A 22,039-nucleotide genomic window follows, 5' to 3' on the forward strand; every position below is an offset into this window, starting at 1 on the left:
CCTTGCTATTATCAAGTGGTATTAGAGTGGTTCTATCAAGATTTCGTTCTTGATAATTCTTGGGATTTCTTGAATACTAAGAGCAAAAAAAAAACGTTACTCTAGCATCGTTAATAGTAACTTGAAAAAAGGTTAAAAAATGAGAATCAGTTAAAAAAAAGAAAAGAAAAGAATTGTTTGCTCTCCAAAAAATTTCTTTTGTATTTAATTTGTTTCCAAAAATTAACAAAGGAAACAAGAAGAGGGGATCCTAGATTTCAAAGATAAGAAAACAATAATCAATTTTTCTTACTCTTTCTGATCTAAATATATAGTCCTTTCCTATTTTGTTCGTGTCTTGTTATAACCGAGCCTATTAGTTCTAGGATTTGGTTCTTCTTTCATTCGTTCCCCCAAAATCTATATTTTACTACTAAGAACTTCATACGAGTTGGGTTTAATTATAAATCTACAAAGTATTTTGTTCAAAGGTCATTTCTAGAGGAAAAAGGCAAGTGCATGTGAGAACAATTGAGGGAAAAGCTAATTTGTGGGATATAATTTAATTATTTTTTTAAGATGTCGCGTACAGGTAGTGATGATGAACAAAGGGTTCTCCGAGAAGCCGAAATCAAAGCAAGAAATGATTTTACCTTGCAAGCTATGCATCAACAATTCGAAAGGTGGAATTTGCAATTCCAAGAAATGAGGGACACCATTGCTGAGAAAAATGATACAATAACGGAACTTAAGAGGGGAAATAATGTTAGGCCCCAAGCTAGGAGAAATGGAACCCTTGCTCCCATTGTAAATCAAGAAAACCCTATAGATGACTTTAATAATATTGATTTTGATAGGGTGAGAAGAGATAGGAGGGGACAAAGAGGTAGAGTAGAAGATGACAATAAGTAGTATAAAGATGAAGATGCCATCTTTCAAGGGAACAAGGGATCCAGACTTGTATCTTGATTGGGAGAGAAAGGTTGAAGCCATCTTTGACTGTCACAACTACTCTAAGGGTAAAAAGTTTAAACTTGTTGTTGTTGAGTTTTCTGGCTATGCTGCTATTTGGTGGAAAAAGCTTACTAGGGATAGATTGCAAGAAGAACAAACACCAATTGCTACTTGGTCTGAGATGAAGAGGGTGATGAGGAAAAGATTTGTGTCATCACACTTTCAAAGAGAGCTACAACAACGTCTTCAAATGTCACGACCCAGATTTCCCACCCTCGGGAGTCGTGATGGCGCCTACTCGTGGAAGCTAGGTAAGCCAAATATTGTAAAATCATTACCTTCCTTTTATTAAACATGTTCAACAATTTAAAAGAATAAGTGATTAAATAGCGGAATAAATTAAATAACCAGAATTGCGGAAGACGAAAAACTTAATAATTCAACCAAACACTGCTACATAATCTGAAGTACAATACTACCCAAAATTTGGTGTCACAAGTCACAAACTATCTAAGAATATTACAAATAAGGTCTGAATTGAAATACATAAGTCTGTCTCTAAATAAGTAAAAACAGAAAGAGAAAAGATAGGAGGAGACGCCAAGGCCCGCAGACGTCTACAAGACTACCTCGGGTTGCCTGAATGGACTGAAGACAACACCCTCACTGCGGTCCAAACGCTCCGGTATTAGTATCTACACACAATGCAGAGTGTAGTATCAACACAACTGACCCTATGTGCTGGTAAGTGCCTAGCCTAACCTCGGCGAAGTAGTGAGGAGGGTAGGACCAGACTACCAAATAAACTGTGCAGTTAAATCATATACAGTGGAAATAGAAGCAGATAATTACAACTAAAGTTAGGCGGGGGAAACATACTGCGGGGAGTAACAAATAACAACATAATAACAGTAGAGAAATGTAAGGAACGCCATAAATCAATTACGAGCAAAAGATAAGGAAATAAGAAGAACAAGTACACATGTAATACCGTTGCAGACATGCAACCCGATCCCATTTCATATAGTACTGTTAAAGGTGTGCAACCCGCTCCCATTTCATATAGTACCATTGCAGGCGTGCAACCTGTTCCCATTTCATATATTATCGCCGCAGGCGTGCAACCCGCTCCCATTTCATGTATTACCATTGCAGGCATGCAACCCGCTCTCATTTCATGTATTACCGTTGCAGGCGTGCAACCCGCTCCCATTTCATTTATCAACACCAATCATAAAAGAATCCCGGCAAGGGAACAATAGCATAATAACAGCATCCCCGCAAGGGAACAATAATATTACAACAACATCCCGGCAAGGAAATAATAATATCACAACAACATCCCGGCAAGGGAACAACAATATCACAACAACATCCCGGCAAGGGAACAATAATAAAATTCTCATATGAAGCACGAATAAACCACAACGGAGTCATAAAAATTACAATACAAGACTCACGGACATGCTTGACACGAAAGTATAGATACTCGTCACTATGCCTATACGTCGTACTCCACAGTTAACACATAGCAAATAAGACACGACTTCTAATCCCTCAAGCTAAGGTTAGACCAAACACTTACCTCAAACTTCTACGGCCAACTCAAGCCTCAAACACCGCTTTTCCTTTAGAATTCGCCTCCAAATTAATTTAACAACCTCAATATATACTAAAGAATTCATACCCAACGCTTAATTATAAGTTTTCTATCATTTTTCCCAAAAAGTCAAAAATCGATCTCGGGCCCGCTTGGTCAAAACACGAGGTTCGGACCAAAACCCAATCACACCCATTCACCCATGAGCCTGAATATGCAATTAGTTTCGGAATCCGACCCCAAAAAGAGGTCTAAATTCCAATTATTCAAAAAGCTCTAACTCTACCCAAATCCCCAATTTCTACCATAAAGAATCATGATTTAGGCCTAGAAATCTAATGGGTGTTAATGGAAATTGAAGAAAACAAGCCTAAGAACACATACCTATGGCTTTGTGGTGAAATCCATCTTCAAAAATCGCCCAAGTTCGAGTTTAAGTGAAAACGTTATGATGTTTTGAAGAAATCCCGTTTTGCTACTGTTTTAAAATAACTGCGCAGGGAACCTATGCGTTCGCACACGATTGGATGCGTTCGCATAGAACAAATGACGACCCCCAGAATTAACTCTATGCTATCGTGAACTTACCTATGCAATCGCTTAGAACAAATGATGACCCCCAGAATTAACTCTATGTTATCGCGGACCTACCTATGCAATCGCATAGAACAAATGATGACCCCTAAAATTAACTCTATGCTATCGCGGATCTACCTATGCAATCGCATAGAACAAATGATGACCCCCAGAATTAACTCTGTGCTATCGCGGACCTACCTATGCAATCGCATAGAACAAATGATGACACCCAGAATTAACTCTATGCTATCGCGGACCTACCTATGCGATCGTATAGAACAAAAACCTTGACACCAGCAAACAGCAAAAACACCAGATTTTCTAAGTTCGAATCACCCCGACGCCTATCCAAAACTCAACCGAGCCCTCGGGGCTCTAAACCAAATATGCACGCAAGTCTAAAAATATCATACAGACTTGCTCGTGTATTCAAATCGCCAAAATAATATCTTAAACAATGAATTTAGTATAGAAATCTAAGAAAAATCTCAAAACTTTCAAAGTATCAAATTTCACAACTACGGGTCCGAATCGCATCAAACGACTTCCATTTCTTACCAAATTTCACAGACGCATATTAAATGTCATATTGAACATGTATCGGGTTCCGGAACCAAAATACGGGCCCGATACCTTAAATTTCAAATATAATCAAATTTCAAAAACTCTTATATTTTTAGTAAAATAATTTCTTTCAAAAATTCATTCTCGGGCTTGGGACCTCGGAATTCGATTCCGGGAATATGCCTAAGTCCCATATTTTCCTACGGACCCTCCGGGACCGTCAAATCATAGGTCCATGTCCGGTTATCCAAAATGTTGACCAAAGTCAACTTAAATTCAATTTTTAAGGCCAAATTAATATTTTCATCACATTTCCACATAAAAGCGTTCCGAATATGAGCCCGGACCGCACACACAAATCGAGGTAAGGAAAAAGGAGGCTTCTAAGGCCTCAGAACACAGAATTTACTCGTAAATCAAGTGATAAACTTTTGGGTCATCACATCCTCCACCTCTAAAACAACCGTTCGTCCTCGAACGGACATAAGAAGGAAGTACCTGAGTCAGGGAAAAGATAGGGATAACAGCTCCGCATATCGGACTCGGACTTCCAGGTTGATGCCTCAGTAGGCTGACCTCTCCACTGAACACGAACAGAAGGGAAACTCTTTGATCTCATTTGACGAACCTGCCGGTCTAGAATAGCTACCAGCTCCTCCTCATATGACAAGTCCTTGTCCAACTGGACAGTGCTGAAGTCTAACACGTGGGATGGATCACCGTGATATTTCCAAAGCATGGACACATGAAACATTGGATGCACGACTCATAAACTCGGCAGCAACGCAAGTCTGTAAGCCACATCTCCCACTCGATCAAGAATCTCAAACGGGCCAATGAACCTAGGGATAAGCTTGCCCTACTTTCCAAATCTCATCACGCCCTTTATAGGCGACACTCGAAGCAACACCCACTCGCCAACCATGAATGCCACATCACGAACCTTACGGTCGGCATAACTCTTTTTCCTGGATTGAGCTATACGAAGCCTATCCTGAATGATCCTGACCTTGTCCAAGGCATCCTGTACTAGATCCGTACCCAACAACTGAGCCTCTTCCTGCTCAAACTATCGAACTGACGACCGACACCACCTACCATACAAAGCCTCATAAGGAGCCATCTGGATACTCGACTGGTAACTGTTGTTGTAGGCAAACTTTGCTAAAGGCAAAAATTGATCCCACGAGCCTCCAAAGTCAATGACACAAGCTCAGAGCATATCCTCCAAAATTTGAATAGTACGCTCGGACTGCATGTCCATCTGAGGATGAAATGTTGTGCTCAACTTGACCCGTGTGCCCAACTCTCGCTGAACTACTCTCTAGAAAGGCGAGGTAAACTGCGTACCTTGATTAGAAATGATAGACACAGGAACACCATGAAGACGAACAATCTCCCGCATATAGATCTCAGCTAACCTCTCAGAAGAATAGGAGACTGCCACAAGAATGAAATGTGCTAACTTAGTCAACCTATCAACAATAACCCACACTTCATCAAACTTCCTCTGAGTCCGTGGGAGTCCAACAACAAAGTCCATAGTGATACGCTCCCACTTCCACTCGGGAAGCTCAATCCTCTGAAACAAACCACTAGGTCTCTGATGCGCGTACTTTACCTACTGACAATTCAAACACCATGCCACATACGCAACAATATCCTTCTTCATCCTCCACCACCAATAGTGCTGCCACAAATCCTGATACATTTTAGCGGTGCCTGGATGAATAGAGTACCGGGAACTATGGGCCTTCTCTAAAATCAACTCTCGGAGTCCATCCATATTAGGCACACAAACTCGATCCTGAAGCCTAAAAAATCCATCATCTCCTAATGTAACCTGCTTGGCACCACCGTGCTGCACCGTGTCTCTGAGGACACACAAATGAGGATCATCATACTGCCGATCTCGGATACGCTCCAATAAATAAGAATGTGCGACTATGCAAGCTAATGCACGGCTGGACTCAGAAACATCCAACCTCATGAACTGATTAGCCAAAGCCTTAATATCCAAAGCAAGCGGCCTCTCACCGACCGGAATATACGCAAGACTGCCCATACTGGCTGACTTCCTACTCAAAGCATCGGCCACCACATTGGCCTTCCCTGGATGATATAAGATGGTGATATCATAGTCTTTCAATAGCTCCAATCACCTCCTTCTGCTTGAATAAGTATTGCAAACTCTTGTGATACGTGAACACCTCATATGCCATGCCATACAGATAATGCCTCCAAATCTTCAACGCATGAACAATTGCTACTAACTCCAAATCATAGACCGGATAGTTCTTCTCATAAATCGTCAACTGACATGAAGCATAAGCAATGACCTTGCTATCCTGCATCAACACCGTACCAAGTCCAATACGAGATGCATCATAATAAACTATATATGGCCTTGAACCTGTGGGCAAAACCAACACTGGCGTCGTCGTCAAAGCTGTCTTGAGCTTTTGAAAGCTTGTCTCGCACTCATTCAACCACCTGAACTGGGAACCCTTCTGGGTCAACCTGGTCATCGGGGCTGCAATAGATGATAACCCCTCCACAAACTGATGATAATAGCCTGCCAAACCCAAGAAACTCCGGATCTCTATAGCTGATGTGGGTCTAGGCTAGTCCTTGACTGCCTCTATCTTCTTTTGATCTACTTGAATACCCTCTACTGAAACAACATGACCCAAGAAAGAAACTGACTCCAACCAAAACTCGCACTTTGAAAACTTAGCATACAACTGACTATCTCTCAAAGTCTGAAGAACAACTCTCAGATGCTGCTCATGCTCCTCCCAGCTGTGGGAATAAATCAAAATATCATCAATGAAGACTATCACGAATGAATCCAAGTAAGGCCTGAACACTTGGTTCATCAAATCCATAAAAACTGCTAGGGCATTGGTCAACCCAAATGACATCACAAAGAACTCATAATGCCCGTACCGAGTGCGGAAAGCCATCTTAGAGACATTGGATGCCCTAATCCTCAACTGATGGTAGCCAGATCTCAAGTCAATCTTCGAAAATACCTTGGCACCCTGTAGATGATCAAACAAATCATCAATCCTCGGTAATGGATACTTATTCTTGATTGTAACCTTGTTCAACTGCCGGTAATCTATACATATTCGCATCGATCCGTCCTTCTTCTTAATAAACAACACTGGCGCACCCCAAGGCGAGACACTAAGTCTAATGAAGCCTTTCTTAAGCAATTCTTGCAACTGCTCCTTTAATTATTTCAACTTAGGCGGGGCCATACGATACAGCGGGATATAAATGGGCTGAGTGCCTAGAGCCAAATCAATGCAAAAGTCAATATCCCTATCGGGTGGCATACCCAGTAGGTCTGAAGGAAATACCTCAGGAAACTCACGAACAACACACACAGAATCAATAGAAGGAACCTCGGTACTAGAATCACGAGCATATGCCAAATAGGCCAAAGACCCCTTCTCGACCATGCGCCGAGCCTTCATATGTGAGATAACACTACGGGTAGAATGACCAGGAGTCCCTCTCCACTCTAAACGATGCAACCCCGGCAAGGCTAAGGTCACAATCTTGGCATGACAGTCCAAGATCGCATGGTAAGGTGATAACCAGTCCATCCCCAATATGATATCAAAATCAACCATGTCCAGAAGTAACAAGTCTACTCGAGTCTCAAGACCCCCAATCACAACTATACAAGAACGATGGACACGATCTACCATAATAGAATCACCCACCGATGTTGACACATATACATGAGCACTCAAAGAATCACTAGGCATGATCAAATACAGTGCAAAATAAGATGACATATAGAAGTATATAGACCCTGGATCAAATAGCACTAAAGCATCCCTACTACAAACCAGAACAGTACCTGTGATAACTACATCGGAAGCCTCAGCCTCAGGCCTGGCTGGAAGAGCATAACATCGGGGCTGGGCCCCACCACTCTAAACTATATCTCTGGGACGGCCTACTGCTGGCTGGCCTCCACCTCTAATACCTCTACCTCCACCTCTAATACCTCTATCTCCACCTCTAGCACCTCTACCTCCACATCTAGCACCTCTACCTCCACATCTAGCTAGATGAGCAGGCAGTGGAACACTCGGTGCCTGAACCATGGCATGAGAACCCTGGTGCTGAGAACTGCTCGGTGCTCGAGGGCAATATCTAGTAATGTGCCTTGTGTTTCCACAAGTAAAACAAGCCCTCGGCTGTTGGGGCTGACGACCCTGAAAACTCTGAAGCAGAGATGCACTGATAGGAGCTGGTGATGCACTGTAGGACTGCTGATCGGAATACTGCATGTGAGAACCACGTCCACCTGGGGCACTGTAAGAAGCCTGAAGTGCTGACTGAAAAGGACTAGGAGGATGGCCTCTACCAAAAAAATCCTTGACTCCAGACGAGGCACCACTGAATCTGCCTGAATGACGAAGCCTCTTATCAGACCCCTAACCACCTCCCTGTGATAGAACCATCTCACCATCCTGGACACATTGACCGCATCCTTAAAGAAAATCTCACTCCCCGTCTCCTTAGCCATTTGAAGTCGAATAGGCTGAATGAGTCCCTCAATGAACCTCCTCACTCTCTCTTTCTCTCAGTGGGAAGTATAAGAAGAGCATGACCGGCCAAGTCAATAAATCTGGTCTCGTATTGAGTAATAGTCATAGAACCCTGCTGGAGATGCTCGAACTACCTTCGATAGATCTCTCTCTGAGTGATAGGAAGAAATTTTTCCAAAAATAGCTGAGAAAACTGGTCCCAAGTCAAAGCTGGTGACCCAACTGGTCTAGCCAAACAATAATCCCTCCACCAAGTCTTGGCGGATCCAGATAAGCAAAAAGTAGCAAAGTCGACCCCATTGGTCTCCACTATCCCCATGTTCTTAAAACCTCATGACAGTTGTCTAAATAATCCTAGGTTTCCTCAAAAGATGCACCGCTGAAAGTGGTAGTGAAGAGCTTGGTGAACCTGTCCAATCTCCACAAGGCATCAGCAGACATAGCCGCTCCATCACCGGTCTAAGCTACCATACCCGGCTGAACTGCTCCAACTGGCTGAGTTGCTGGAGTCTAAAACTGGGGAGCCATCTGCTTCGGAGTGCGAGTAGCAGGAGTCTAGGCTCCTCCTCCAGCCTGAGAGATGGCTAGTGCTAAAGAAGCAAGCCTGCCCGGGTGACACTCTCCATAAGGCCCACTAGACGGACCAGAGCATCCTAGAGTACTGGGGTAGCAATGAACCCCTCTGGGACCTGAGCTGGGCCCACCGGAACTGCCTGGGCCGGAACTTCATCATCATACTCAACCTGAGGCTCTGTCGTTGGTGCTGCTGCTCTAGGCTAAGCTCTGCTCATGCCTCAGCCTCTAGCACGGCCGCGGACATCTGCAGGACTACCTCAGGTCGCCTGAATGGACTGAAGACAACACCCTCACTGCTGTCCAAATGCTCCGGTATCAGTATCTGCACACAGTGCAGAGTGTAGTATCAGAACAACTGACCCCATGTGCTGGTAAGTGCCTAGCCTAACCTCGGTGAAGTAGTGACGAGGCTAGGACCAGACTACCAAATAAACCTGTGCAGTTAAATCGTATACAGCAGAAATAGAAGCATATAATTACAGCTAAAGTTAGGCGGGGGAAACATGCTACAGGGAGTAACAGATAACAACAGAATAACAGTAGATAAATGTAAGGAACGCCATAAATCAATTACGAGCAAAAGATAAGGAAATAAGAAGAACAAGTACACATGTAATACCGTTGATGGCGTGCAACCCTATCCCATTTCATATAGTACAATTGCAGGCATACAACCCGCTCCCATTTCATATAGTACCATTGGAACAAGCAACCCGTGCCCATTTCATATATTACCGTTGCAGGCATGCAACCCACTCTCATTTCATGTATTACCGTTGCAGGCGTGCAACCCGCTTTCATTTCATTTATTACCGTTGCAGGCATGCAACCCGCTCCCATTTCATTTATCAACACCAATCATAAAAGAATCCCGGCAAGGGAACAATAGCATAATAACAATATCCCGACAAGGGAATAATAATATTACAACAACATCCCAGCAAGGAAACAATAATATCACAACAATATCCCGGCAAGGGAACAACAATATCACAACAACATCCCGACAAAGGAACAATAATAAAATTCTCATATGAAGCACGAATAAACCACAACGGAGTCATAAAAATTATAATACAAGACTCATGGGTATGCTTGACACCAACGTATAGATACTCGTCACCATGCCTATACATCGTACTCCACAGTTAACACGTAGCAAATAAGACACGACTCCTAATCCTCAAGTTAAGATTAGACCAAACACTTACCTCAAACTTCTACGGCCAACTCAAGCTTCAAACACCGATTTTCCTTTAGAATTCGCCTCCAAATAACTCTTATCTAGTCCAAATTGATTTAACAACATCAATAAATGCTAAATAATTCATACTCAATGCTTAATTATAGGTTTTCTATCATTTTTTTCCAAAAATTCAAAAATCGATCCCGGGCCCGCTTGGTCAAAACTCGAGGTTTGGACCAAAATCCGATCACCTATTCACCCACAAGCCCGAATATGTAATTAGTTTTGGAATCCGACCTCAAAACAAGGTCTAAATTCCAATTATTCAAAAAGCCTTAACTCTACCCAAATCCCTAATTTCTACCATAAAGAATCATGATTTAGGCCTAGAAATCTAATGGGTGTTAATGGAAATTGAAGAAAACAAGTCTAAGAACACATACATATGGCTTTGTGGTGAAATCCCTCTTCAAAAATCGCCCAAGTTCGAGTTAAAGTGAAAAAGTTATGAAGTTTTGAAGAAATCCCGTTTTGCTACTGTTTTAAAATAACTAGGTAGGGAACCTATGCGTTCGCACATGATTGGATGCATTCGCATAGAACAAATGGTGACCCCCAGAATTAAATCTATGCTATCGCGGACCTACCTATGCAATCGCATAGAACAAATGATGACCCCCTAACTATATGTTATCGCGGACCTACCTATGCAATCGCATAGAACAAATGACGACCCCCAGAATTAACTCTATGCTATCGCGGACCTACCTATGCAATCGCATAGAACAAATGATGACCCCCAGAATTAACTTTATGCTATCGCGAACCTACCTATGTGATCGCACAGAACAAAAACCTGGACACCAGCAAACAGCAAAAACACCAGATTTTCTAAGTTCGAATCACCCCGACGCCTATCTGAAACTCACCCGAGCCCTCGGGGCTCTAAACCAAATATGCACGCAAGTCTAAAAATAACATACGGACTTGTTCATGCGTTCAAATTGCCAAAATAACATCTTAAACAACGAATTAGCATAGAAATCTAAGAAAAATATCAAAACTTTCAAAGTATCAAATTTCACAACTACGGGTCCGAATCACATCAAACGACTTCTGTTTCTTACCAAATTTTACAGTCGCATCTTAAATGTAATATTGTACCTATACTGGGCTCCGAAACCAAAATACGGGCCCGATACCATAAATTTAAAATATAATCAAATTTCCAAAAACTCTTATATTTTCAATAAAATAATTTCTTTCAAAAATTTATTTCTCGGGCTTGGGACCTCAGAATTCGATTCCGGGCATACGCCCAAGTCCCATATTTTTCTACAGACCCTCCGGGATCGTCAAACCACAGATCCAGGTCCGTTTACCCAAAATATTGACCGAAGTCAACTTAAATTCAAATTTTAAGGCCAAATTAATATTTTCATCACATTTCTACATAAAAACATTTCGGATATGTGCCCGGACCGTGTACGCAAATCGAGGTGAGTAAAAAGGAGGCTTCTAAGGCCTTAGAACACAGAATTTACTCGTAAATCAAGTGATGACCTTTTAGGTCATCACATCAAACATTGAAGCAACGGTCCATGTCTGTGGATGAATACTTTAAGGCTATGGATATGGCTATGATCCAAGCTAGCTGTATGGAGGAAGAAGAGGCTACAATGGCTAGGTTTTTAAATGGTTTAAATAAGGAAATAACTGATGTAGTAGAATTATAACAATCTGTAACAATAGATGAGTTAGTTGATTTGTCTGTAAAGGTAGAAAAGCAAAATAAAAGAAAGCAAACTAGCTCGTGGAAAGGTAGGTCAAACACCATCTCCAAGAAGCCATGGCCGAATCAAGAGATGCATAGTTCTTCTAGACCTCAAGAAGACAAGGGTTAAGGAAAATTTGAGAACAAAGAGGGAGGTAAAACCTTTAACCCTAAACCTTCTACACCTTCTAATTCTATTCAATGTCATAAATGTAAAGGAAGAGGACATATGATGCATGAATGTCCAAGTATAAAAAACATCATTCTTAGGGATGATGGGGGATATGAGAGTGAAAAAAGTGAGGGAGAAGAAGAAAAGGGAGATATGAGTGATGAAGACGATGTAGAATTGCCTCATACTGGTATGATTGGGGTGGCTAGGAAGATTATGAGTGGAATACGAGAGTAATAAATGTGAGGAAGAGAAGAGAGGTGTGAGTAAAGATGAAGATGAAATAGAAATACCTTATAATGATGGCATGAATGGGGTAGTTAGGAAGATTATGACTATCAATTTGGGAAGCATTAGTGAGGAACAAAGGGAAAATATATTTCATACTAGGTGTGGGATAAAGGGGAAAACGTGTTCTATGATCATTGATAGTGGTAGTTATGCTAATGTGGTGAGTTCATACTTTGTGGAAAAATTGGGACTTGAATGCATGAAACACCCTACTCCCTATAGACTGAAATGGTTAAATGATAGTGGTGAACTAAAGGTAAACAAACAATGCATGATTTCATTCAATGTTGGTAGTATGAGGATGAAATTCTCTGTGACATAATCCCTATGCAAGCTTGTCATATCTTACTAGGTCGTCTTTGGCAGTATGATAGGAATGTTTTTCATGATGGAAGGAAGAATAGATATTCTCTTGAGCTTAATGGCAAGAAATTTACTCTTGCACCTTTATCTCCTTCTCGAGTGTTTGAAGATCAGAAGAGATTAAGGGAAACAATGGGAAAACCAAGGGGAGGGATACAAAGTGAGCTTGAGGGAAAAGAAAAGAAAGGGGGCCCAAAGTTAGAAAAAAAAAGAGATGGCCGAGAGAAAGAGAGAGAGGATAGCAATTTGAGAGAAGAGATAAAAAGGGGTTTGAGTGAAAAAATAGAAGGTCTTGGTGAGGGGAAAATGGCTAAGGAAAGGAAAAAAGAGAATTTCTATATAAAATCCAAAGAGTATTTAAATGAAAGAAAAGAGGGGTTGCCCATAATACTACTTACTTACAAAGAAGCTTTGATTAATTTCGAGTTACTAACTTCTTCTTTGCCAAGTAGTATTTCTTCTCTTTTGCAGGATTTTGAAGATGTCTTTCCTGAAGATATTCCTAATGGATTGCCGCCTATACGTGGCATTGAGCATCAAATTGATTTTGTGCCTGGATCACAAATCCCAAATAGGCTTGCTTATAGGAGTAATCCAGAAGAGACAAAAGAGCTTTAAAGTCAAATTGAGGAGTTGCTTGATAAAGGCTTTGTGAGAAAGAGCATGAGCCCTTGTTGTGTTCCCGTCCTATTGTTACCCAAAAATAATGGAACTTGGAGGATGTGCGTGGATTATAGAGCAATCAACAAGATAATGGTAAAGTATTGTCATCCTATTCCTCGTCTTGATGACATGTTGGATCAATTACATGGATCCAAAATCTTTTCTAAAATTGATCTAAAAATTGGTTACCATCATATTTATGTATCCCGAAGATGAATGGAAAACTGCTTTTAAGACCAAATATGAGCTTTATGAGTGGTTAGTTATGCCCTTTGGCTTGACTAATGCACCTAGCACTTTCATGAGATTAATTAATCATATCTTTAAGGATTTTCATGAAAATTTATTGTGGTATACTTTGATGATGTCTTGATCTTTTCTAACACTTTAGAGGAGCATGTAGAATACCCAAAACAAGTTTTTGAAGTTCTTAGAAAGCAACTTTTATTTGCTAATCTTAAAAAGTGTACTTTTTGTGTGGATCGTGTGATTTTCTTGGGTTTTGTAGTTAGTTCTAAAGGAATTGAGGTTGATGAAGAGAAAATCAAAGCAATAAGGAATGGCCTAAACCTAAGTGTGTAACTGAAGTTAGGAGTTTTCATGGACTTGCTAGTTTTTATAAGAGGTTTGTGAGAGACTTTAGCACCATTGCTTCTCCTTTAACTGAAGTTATTAAAAAAGATAAGATTTTTACATGGGGAAAAAAAAATGATACTTTTAACTTGTTGAAAGAAAAGTTATGTTTTGCTCCTTTGTTACAATTGCCTGATTTCTCTAAATCTTTTGAAATTGAATGTGATGCTTCTGGCAAAGGAATATGTGCTGTTTTAATGCAAGATTCTAAACCTATTGCCTACTTTAGTGAGAAGTTTAGTGGAGCCACATTGAACTATTTCACTTATGACAAAGAGCTATATGCTTTGGTAAGGGCTTTAGCCACATGGCAACATTACTTGTGGCCAAAAGAGTTTGTCATTAAAACTGACCATGAATCCTTGAAGTACTTGAAGAGTCAAGGTAAGCTTAGTAGGAGGCATGCTAAGTGGGTTGAATTCATTGAAACTTTTCCTTATGTAATTTCTTACAAACAAGGGAAAGAGAATGTTGTTGCTGATGCACTTTCAAGAAGGTATGTCTTAGTTGCTATTCTGACTTCTAAATTGATGGGTTTTGATCAAATCAAGGGACTTTATGCTAATGATGTTGATTTTGGCAAGATTTTTGCACATTGTAAATTGGGTCCTTTTGAGAGGTTTAATCTTCAAGATGGGTTTCTTTTAAGGAAAATAAGTTGTGTATTCTTAAATGCTCTTTACGTGAAATATTTGTAAGGGAAGCACATTGTGGAGGCCTTATGGGTCACTTTGGAGTCCCAAAGGCGCTAGACATACTTGCTGAAAATTTGTTTTGGCCTGGCATGAGAAAAGATGTTGAAAGAGTGTGTGCACAATGTTTGGAATGTAAACAAGCTAAATCTAAAGTGTTACCACATGGTATTTACACGCCATTACATGTTCCTACTTCACCTTGGATTGATATTTCTATGGATTTTGTGTTAGGTTTTCCTAGAACAAGGTATAGTAAGGATAGTATATTTGTTGTGGTAGATAGGTTCTCCAAAATGGCTCATTTTATTACTTATTTAAAGACTAATGATGCTTCACATGTTGCTGATATATTAATAAAAGAAGTTGTTAAATTGCATGGTATACCTATAAATATTGTTAGTGATAGGGATGCTAATTTTTTGAGCCACTTTTGGCGTGTATTTTGGGGGAAGTTAGGCACTAAATTGTTGTTTTCTACTTCTTGTCACCCACAAACTGATGGACAAACTGAATGTGATATCATTGATTCCTTTATGGTATTCTTAGAAGTCGATTAATACTAGTTATTAATTGTTGTCTCAAGTTACTCGTAAAGCGGTCAAGATCCGAATCTATTGTTTTTGATTTGTTTTTAAGTAAAGGCATTTGATCTCTTCAATAAATCAAAACATTATTGCTTGGATCTTGTCAAGACTATAGAACTTGCATTCTTGGAAGTTCTTGGAATTCTTTCTCTGAATTTTCCCATATCCTTTATTTTCTGCACTTTAATTCTACTCGTTCAATTTCTTATTGTTATTGCTTTCGCATTTACTTCTTAAATTCTTACTCTAGTTTGGATTCCCGACCTTGCTGTTATCATGATGTTTTGGCCGAGGGACTATTCTTAATTCATTTTGTGCCCGATGGGCGGTTTACGAGTAACTATGAGGTTTGCCCGAGGGGTTGATTCTAAGTGACGTTATGCCCGAGGGGTTGATTCTAAGTCGTTATGCCCGAGGGGCGGTTTATGATTCATGTTTTTTTCGAGGGGCTGTTTACGATTTTCATCACTTTTACTCTAAATTTCATTGAACCTTTGTTGAAACTATTGAAAAATATCTTTAAACGATTTTTACCGAAATTGGATTTTAAACGAGATGGTTGACTCATATACTGATGTGAAAGCATGTTGTACTTACTGAGATTTCATGATGTGGATTTTAAATGTTTCTTACTGCTCAGTCTATATTTACCTTTATTACTTACTGAGTTGGCGTACTCACATTACTCCCTACACCTTGTGTGCAAATCCAGGGGTTGCTGGACGTGATAGCGAGTGCTGATCTTTCATCTGACGTGGATATTTTGGAGTTGGCAAGATAGTTGCATGGCTATCGCAGCCTTGCTCTTCTCCCTCCTATCTTCCTTTAGACTATCTTAGTGGTTTTCAGACTGTAATAGTCTTAATTGTTATCAGATAGTCCTTAGTAGATGCTCGTGACTTGTGACACCCGATGTCGTGCTTTTGTTTCTTTCCGCACTTTGTTATTTAGACTTATGCTGTGAAGTTTTATTAATTAATAACTTAAAAATATCTTTATTATGAAATGTCGAATTAGTTTGGGAATGTGTCGACTGGCCGCGTATGCGCCTTTATTTATATTCTTTCTATTTTTGAATTACCAATAGAGAATCTTTCTAAAAACATTTCTCTGGCAAAACGCAATTCGTCGAGTTCAATTCAAGGTGCATACTTCCATGATAGGCGCCATCACGACCGGGTTGGTTTTGGGGTCGTGACAAGAATGGAAAGGACTTATAGCCTATTTAGCCAAGTTTCTTTTTGGCCAAAAGTATTTTTTTGTCAAAAGTACTTTTTTCAAAGTTAAAGTATTTGACTAAGCTTTTAGAAGGAAAAAAAATTATTTTTGAGTAGAAGCATAAACAATTTTTTGAGAAGTCGAAAAAATAACTTTTTCCTAAAAATTCTTTTTGAAAAATATTTAAAAAAAATACTTTGAAGCACTTTTTAAAAGCTTAACCAAACACTAATTGTTGATCAAAAGTGATTTTCAAATTAATAAGCCAAATACAAAATGCTTACACCAAATATACTTTTTTGAAAAGCACTTTTCAAATAAGTTGATTTTAAATATGTGGCCAAACAAGCTATTATACCTACATAATTGACTAATTTGTTCTGATATTGTAAGGGATCGTTTGGTATGGTGCATAAGAGTAGTACTGAATATGGTGTATTAATAATGTTGAGATTATTTTTATCGATTGATTGATTTAGAGTATTAAAAATAACATGCATTGCATATATATTTTTTAAAATTATCTGTTTATAAAAATACCCTCTATATTCTTTAGCTTTATATTTGGAAATGGTTTTGAAAGGGAAGCAATATCTTTATACATACTTATCCATATATTAAAAATCAAGGCATTGCTAATGCCATGGCTTGCTATTTATAAGCATAGTATTGAATAGAATGTATAACTAATATAAGTTGAAAAATAATACCAAATAAGAGATTAATAATACCAAAGCTAATACATATATTATTTTCTCTAATATATGCTACCAAACAACCCTAAGCGTATAAAGTTGTAAACGGTTCAGGTAAAATAGTACATGAAAAATAACTAAATGAATTACTTTTTTATCCGATCTAGAATCATCTATGCTTACGAGTCATAATACTTTGAACAAATGTCTAAATTTATCCCTCTATTTTTTTTGTAATAGTTTAAAATTATCTCCATTACAAATAAATGATTTGCTAATGGTAAGTTGTGAATGATTCAATCCAAAGTATAACAGTTGATAAAATCAAAATATTTTTTACCTTTCCCCCCCTTATATATCAGACCGAACATGTTTTGGAGGGAAAAGGCAAAGAGTGGCTATAAATCAGGATTCAGGAACGACCCAGAAGGAGTATTACATAAGAAGCTATCAGTTGATTCGTGATTTGATCTACAACTTGATCTCCTCACTGGTGCTGAGACGTATGTGGAATATTGAAGGTTAACACTTTGTGCAAACAAACATTTGAGGTGCGTTTCTGTATGATTTGATTGGTGAAATTTGCAAAAGAGATGAATTGCTCAGTGTTATTACTTCGATTATAATTAGAGAAAGCCTTCCCATGTTGATATTCTAAATGTTCGTATCATTCGATTTAAGAAAAAGACTTTCTTTTCTTAAAATAGTCAAATAAAACATTGTGCGCTTGGAAAGACAATAACGAATATGAACCAAGCATATTTGCAAATTCAGTTAGGAGCAATAGCATTGCTGACATTCAGATTAAGTACAAATGTCAACTACAGTATTTTGGTAAATAACTTTATTAGTACTACAATGGCAAGAACAGCTTCATCTACCTCGAGAAATATTAAAGATTTTGTTTACTTAGTTGGGCAGTTGGGGCCTCTACTAAGTTAGGTACTTTGTTTTTCCGGTGATCGGAGAATGCTCAGAAATTTGATTCCATTTGTGCAAGATGTAATCAGACTTTTGGGTTTTAGTCTCCGGCTTGTTTACTTCAGTGCAAAAAAAAAACAAGGGACGGCATTATCAGTTGAATCTTGTGGCGCCATGCCAATATATGGGTTCCCCATACCTATTTGTTCATCCGAGATGTAGAGCTCTTTTTTTAATGAATAAATAGAGCCATGATACATTCCAAAATATTGTAAAGGTAAATAGACCTCGTGGCATACAACCGACATGACTCCCGCTAGATATTCGCCCCTTTCTATCTTTTTACAGCCTCGTGAACGGATGAAAGAAGGGAAGTTGCAGAAATGTAGATGGAGGAGGGGAAGTATTGTGTTTTAAAACAATAGTACTCACACCCTTTTTGATCTCAGGTTAAAAACTTGAGCCTATGCTCACCTACCTGCAAAACATCCAAGTTCAGAATATTTGCACATATTTGTATAGTCGAAAATGTTATATTTGACCTTTGGTTTGCTGTTATATCTTAATTTTGGTTAGAGAGATTAGCACGAAAAGAAATAAAAGATATAACTGGTGAAATGTTGAAAGCATTGCGTAACTTTGAAATTCTTTTGTCTGTAGATCACTTGTGGTGTACTTAATTTTTCCTACCGAATACCTAATATAGTGACAGCTTGTACAAATAGAAAAGGGATAGCTTGTAATCTTAATCTGCTGAGGATGCCCGAGAAGGACATGACGAGGTTTTTAGGGAAAGCAAGAGTTTAAACTTTCGATCCTGACAACGGCTGTTCCTAGAGTAATTTCTCACTTTATTTTCCTTGCAACTCCCACAAATTCTCAAAAAAAATAGTGATCTTCTTTTAGATTTCCTTGTAAATTCTCAAAGGATACAAATGAAAATTAGGTGTCTAAGCTGTTTGAGTTGTTGAGGTTGTATTGGTTATTTTACTTAAGTTGTAGAGTATTCTTGGTTATAAAAATATTAGTAAGAGTATTTATGAACAGCCCTGCCGGCGAAGCAAGCACATTATGGAAATGGTATTTGTCTTTTTATCTATGTGCAAAATAAAATATGAGTGTTAGATATAGCACTGAGTCCCATGTGTCAGTACTCTGATTTTTGCTAGTCATCAAAACATGACAAGCTTACCTATCTAGTCACTTATAGGGGAAACAAAAGCTCTACCATACATTTTTTATGCTTATTAATGAAAATAGTATTTTCTTGTCAGACTTAATGTGAAGCCTTGCAGAAAAAACGCTAGCAGAAGTTTTGAATCATAAGAGTGGTTGGACCTACCATTAAAGGAAAACGAAACCAACATGTAGACAATGCTAGATGTCTCGTACCTTCTTTTATCGAGTTTGTGATGTTTTCAACATATTATACGAGGTTATATCATCTCTTGTACATCATTGCTATTTGCTTATTCGAACTGCTTCTAAAGTATTAGCATTCTAAATTTTTCTTTTCCCTTCCAGCCAACATCACCTAAGGTTATGCTTTCTAGGTGGAGCGCTATATTTATGCAGAATTGAATTCATTAATGATATAAAAGTGTGATGTATCAGTTCGCCAGAACACAAGCTTATATATATATATATATATATATATATATTTGTTTGTGAAAACTTACCCAGATGAATGTCCTAATTAGTTCTTGCATGTGCCTGGGTCAGATAAAATTAACTTTTTGTATTAGGATATGTAAAGATGGAGGACTAGTTGATCTCAGTTTATAGGCATATCAGATCTAGCTTTGACTTAATCCGCCTGGCTATCACTTTACTTAGTAGTACTTTTTTTAGCAGAATAGTGTATTTGTTAAGTTGGGGATGGTTTAGTTTACAGCAGTTTCTTCATGACACTATATTGGTAAATTCAACGACTCCGGAGAAACAATTCTACTGGGTTTTCTCTTCTCAAAGTTCCTGAACTGATGGCTTCTGCTTTTACTATTTTCCGCCATCATTAAATGACCTTTTTTGGCCATAGTATAGATATGAATATATTTTATTTTCCATTGCTGATTGTCGTCTAAAATCATATAGTTTAAGCGTATTAGTCTTATTTGATAGGAAGAGACTGGGTCAGGTAAATATGGCACCACTACTTGAGAACACAATGAGATCAAATTGACAAATAATAAGCATTTGCAGAAAATGAAATAAATATTGAAAGAAAGGAAATACTATGGAAATCAAAGAAGAAGAAATAGGCAATACAATAGATGAAAAGAAGAAAGCGTAACTGCTCTTGTGTCTTGTACAAAATGTGGATTATATCTGTTCTTGAAAAATTAGCTTCTTTTGGAGGTGTCAACAACAACAACTGCGTCTCAATCCCAAACTAGTTGAGTCAACTATATGAATTAGTCCTACCTACTTCACTCTTAGCATTGTATGGGTCAAAATCTGACTAAGGAACCTCGGCATAAAGAGGTATTATTAGAAGTAATATGGCCGAGGTCGACTAATGACTAATGGAATTCACTGCCGAGCAATCGATCACGACCGAGGTTATATGTTAAAAGCAACAGTAACGGCTAGTATTATAATAAGATTTTTAGAAGAATATTTCATTGAATATTCTCTGTACTTGTACTTTTTGGTTGATTAGGGGTATGTCCCATATAAATAGAAAGAGAGAGAAGGTGAAAGACATGTATTATTGATTCTGATAAGAACTCTCTTGAAAGGTAGACTCTCTAGATAAATACAAACACCACATTTCTAAAGATATTCGTTTAGTTAATTATTTTATATTTTTTCCATCAGATCCGAGAAAGTCTCCAATATTCTCATAGTTACATCATTGTCAGAAAGAAAAATTATTCACTTCATTCGATATTGGGTGAATCATTCTCTTTATTTACATTTAGTGTCATTTATTGTTATTTAATGCTTATTATTTTCATTCATTATTGACCTTGAACATTTGATACACGATACATTAAATCAGTTCCGACATGTAACGACCCGATCGGTCGTTTTGAGCTTTTGCACTTTGCTCGCCAGTTCTGGGGCATGACTTGCCCCGTGTGATGGCTTATGACTTACGTAAATCGTTGGTTTTGATTTTTAGGGTAATCAGAATGAATTTGAAAGAACAGTTCTCAGTTTGAAGCTTGAAATTTGAAATTTGAAAAGTTTCATCAAGATTTGACTTGTTGGTATATGATCTCGGATCAAAATTTTTATGATCTACTTAGCTCTGTTAGGTGATTTGGGAGTTAGGAGCGTGATCGAAATGCATTTTGGAGGTTCGTGAAAGGTTTAGGCTTGAATTGGCAAAATTGAGATTTTGGCGTTTTCCGGTTGATAGGTGAGATTTTGATATAGGAGCCGGAACGGAATTGCAGAAGTTGAGGTCCCGAGGGCTTCGGGTGAGTTTTGGGTGGTCAATCGGGCCATTTCATGTTTTGAAAAGTTGCACAAAACTGCTGAAGGGTTTCAGGAAATTGACTTTCGCGTTCGCGAGTAGGTCCTCGCGTTTGCGAAGGGTTAGCTGGTGAGGCTAAGGAATTAGCCTTCACGTTCACGATGAAGGCTCTGCGTTCGCAAAGGGCTGGAGTCTTGTGCATCGCGTTCGCGAGGTTCACGCTGCGTTCGCATAAAAGGAAGGTGAGCAGCTGGGTCTAGGGTATTTTGTTCTTCGCGTTTGCGGATGTGGTGTCGCGTTCGCAGTGAGTTAGAAAGTCAAGCTTTCACATTCGCGAAGAAGGTTTTTGATGCCTAGGCAGAATGTTTAAATAGTCATTGTCCGCGATTTTGGGGCTAACTTTCACCATTTTTGGGCGATTTTGGAGCTTTTTGAGAGGAATTGAAGAGGGATTCAAGAGAAAACACCTGGAGGTAAGATTTTTGAACTTAATACTCGATCTTATGTTGATTCTTACTTGTTTAATCATGAAATATGTGGAAAATTAAAGCCTAAAATTGGGAAATTATGGCTTGAATTTGGAGAGTGTAAATT

The 22,039-nt window shown here is 38.8% G+C and overlaps 1 pseudogene; it reads left to right on the plus strand.

The window, feature by feature from the left end:
• The first annotated feature begins 898 nt into the window (after window positions 1-898).
• LOC138877823 (uncharacterized) lies at window positions 899-20,766 on the plus strand (annotated as a pseudogene).
• The last annotated feature ends 1,273 nt before the right edge of the window (window positions 20,767-22,039 follow it).

This window comes from Nicotiana sylvestris, chromosome 9 (genome assembly GCF_000393655.2).
Source record: "Nicotiana sylvestris chromosome 9, ASM39365v2, whole genome shotgun sequence".
Taxonomy (NCBI): Eukaryota; Viridiplantae; Streptophyta; class Magnoliopsida; order Solanales; family Solanaceae; genus Nicotiana; species Nicotiana sylvestris.